The 3,297-nt window shown below is 48.9% G+C and overlaps 1 pseudogene; it reads left to right on the forward strand.

The window, feature by feature from the left end:
- The first annotated feature begins 1,565 nt into the window (after positions 1 to 1,565).
- Positions 1,566 to 2,618, forward strand: LOC101831192 (annotated as a pseudogene).
- The last annotated feature ends 679 nt before the right edge of the window (positions 2,619 to 3,297 follow it).

A 3,297-nucleotide genomic window follows, 5' to 3' on the forward strand; every position in this document is an offset into this window, starting at 1 on the left:
TGAAAGGCCTGAGCTAAGGGGTTAGCTCGTTAAACAACTGCAATAAAAGACTCTTTGCTTTTGCATCGAAATGGGCCTCTTGGTGATTTGGGGGTTCAGAAAATGGACACAACAATAGCAGACTCTCACTAATATAAAGATAAGTTTCTAAAAAGGTAAACACAATATACTGCACAGACAGGTCTGGAGAAAATTTAAATTCAATGTCAAAAGAGTGAACTCTTTTACTGGGGGGACAGGGAGTATGGGGTGCCTTCAGAGCCGCTAATGCTTGGTTGCTTGATCCGGGTAACAGCTACACAGTGCCGTGTGCATTGCGCTGGTGAACTGCCGTGTGATACGCACGCGCACTGAGAACTAGCTCTACATGTGGCGTTGGCCCTCCATTTCGGACCCAAATATGTTCGTCTCCACTCGTCCTCCTCAAAGCCCTGTCGGAAGGGTGGTTGGTTCCTCTGTGACTAGGAGAAAGGAAAGCGGGGAGAGCTAAGTATACTTACAAACACTGTCCAGGAGGGGGACTGGACGGATGGCTCAGGGGCTAAGAGCACTTTTTGCCCTTCCAGAGGAACTGGGTTCCATTCCTGGCCCCGCTCAGCGGCTCACAACTGCCTGTGACCCTAGTTCTAGGGTTTCCCATCAGCTCTTCTGACCTCCAAGGGCTTCTGTACGCACGCAGTGCACACAGATGACAATGAAGTTACAGACGCATTGTGCACGGGCCAGTGAAATGGCCCAACGGATAAAGGCGCCTGCATTTGACTCCCGGGACATAAGTGGTAGAAGGTGAGAACTTTTCTGCAAGTTTTAGGATGTGCACCCCACTTCCAGGGCAAAAGAGGGTGAAATGACAGCACCCACAAACCCTTGTGTCCTTGTGAACAGCTGGAAGGGACACAGCTTCCACCAGGGACTGCTGCTGTTTACTTACGGGTATGAAACGGCTGAAGTGGGAGAGCCAGCCATGACGAGAGCCCTCTACCCAGCTGGATCTCGCGTAAGCAGCCGTGGCTTCTGCTGGGTGGCTGGAAGCACCATCTTTGGTGTTACCTACCTGCTGCCTGCTTTTCTCTAGGAGCCTCACCCAAGAGGACACTTTGTTCTAATGTCTCAAGTGAGCTTGGCTGCCTTAACGGGGCTTCCCTCATCTTTCTGATGGATGTGTAAGTATCCAGTCTGATGATGTCATCTGTATGCTTCCTCCACTGAGAATACACTCTGCTCCGCCGGGAACTTTCCAGTGGGGATCCCCGCTGCATGATGGGACACCTCCATCCATCTCTACTGAAAGCTGTAAACTCACAATTGTTTCATTATCTACCTGCTTCTTGCTGTTTTTCTTTTACTATAGACACATGAATAGCTACTTATGCACACATATATGGAACACTCATTCAAAACTGAAAAACGGGATAAAGCCCTGAGCCCATAGTTTTTAAATTTATCTATTTCAATTTGATGTGCATTGGTGTTTTGCCATGGGTGTTGGCAGACAGTTGAGAGCTGCCATGTGGGTGCTGGGAATTGAACCTGGGTCCTCTAGAAGAGCACTCAGTACTCTTAACCGTTGAGCCAGCTCTCTAGCCCTTTTTTCTTTTCTTTTTTTTCTTTTTTTTTTTGCCTCCAAAAATAGTGAGTTTCCATTTATTGGTGGGGTATGCACCCAGCAGTTAGCTTCCATTTCTCTGAACCACATGCCACATTCCCTCATATATTGTGGGCCTCTCTGTACCTGTTTCACCACCAAAAGAAGAGAACGCTGGGGTACCCACGCTTACCTCAGCCAATCAACAATTTGGGTATTTTTGAGCCAGTGGACCAAGGCCTGCTTACAGAAGGGACACATAAACACCATTAAACCAATTTGTGCAGACTTGTGTGACTGCTACCTATTTATACTCTGATAAAAAGTCTACTTAGGCTTCCTCGGCCGGGTCACCTTGGGGGAAGAGCTGACGCAGGCGCTTTTGGCTCAGCGTGGTCCCCTGCAATCCGGGGATTGCAGAGCCACCATCATGCCTGGGCATCTACAGGAAGGGATCGGCTGGGTGCTCACCAACCGAGTAGACCCCTTCGACGAATCGGACCCCTTCGAGGTACTGAAGGCAGCAGAGAACAAGAAAACAGAAGCCGGCCGTTGGGGACCCTGGAACCAAGAGCGCCGCGGCCGAGACCAACTCCAACCAGGCGGGCAAACAGTTGCGTAAAGAGTCCCAGAAAGATCGCAAGGACCCACGGTCCCTAGCGGCGGCGGCGTGGCTGACAAAAAGGAGACCCAACCGCCAGTGGCGAGTTGGAAGAGGACCTGATCACTTGACGCAAAGGGCGAAGGAGGTGCGTTTGCAGTTGACAGGCTGATCGCTGAACGGCCTATCCGAGGCCCAGGTGGTCTTGGAAGGGGACAAGGAGGCCGTGGACGTGGAATGGGCGGAGTGATGGATTTGATTCTCGTGGCAAACGTGAATTTGATAGACATAGTGGAAGTGATCCATCTGGCCCGAAGCGTGGGGACAAACGTGGAGGTGGCGGACCTCAGAACTGGGGACTGTCTCCCAAATACATCCAGAAACACACACACACACACACATATTGATATATATTGTTTTGTTTTTTCGAGACAGGGTTTCTCTGTATTGTTTTGAAGGTTGTCCTGGAACTCTCTGTAGACCAGGCTGGCCTCAAACTCACAGAGATCCGCCTGCTTCTGCCTCCGGAGTGCTGGGATTAAAGGCGTCAGAAACAAGTATCTTATAATTGCAGTGACTTGGATCAATCAAAAGTGCCTGAGGAGACACCTCAAGGTGAGGAGCACCCAGTGGCAGACGCTGAGAATAAGGAGAAGGAAGTTGAAGAGGTTGAGGAAGAGGGACCGAAAGCGCTGACTTTGCATGAGTGGAAAGCTATTCAAGATGAAGACCGAGCAAAAGTAGAGTTTAATATCCCAAAACCAAATGAAGGCGCTGACGGACAACGGAAAAGAGGCTCTGTTCTGCATAAATCAAAAAGGGAAGAGTGCTGGGATTAAAGGCGTGCGCCACCAACGCCCGGCTCGTCTGTGTTTAATTAAGAATTTAGATGTTCCCTCAATTACAAGCCGGTTTTAAATATCAGACAAAATACTGGCTTTAATATCTGCTTTGCATTTTCACACATGGTCAGTTGGGACATGTAAACTCTGATTTACCAGATTTTATGCTTCATGGAATATTAACCACTATGTATTTTAACTATATTTTTATTTGGGAGTTGGCATTTCCCCCCCACATCTGATGATAGTTGCTGTATACCAAATCTTTA

The sequence above is a fragment of the Mesocricetus auratus genome, unplaced genomic scaffold, assembly GCF_017639785.1.
Source record: "Mesocricetus auratus isolate SY011 unplaced genomic scaffold, BCM_Maur_2.0 Super-Scaffold_100038, whole genome shotgun sequence".
Classification (NCBI taxonomy): domain Eukaryota; kingdom Metazoa; phylum Chordata; class Mammalia; order Rodentia; family Cricetidae; genus Mesocricetus; species Mesocricetus auratus.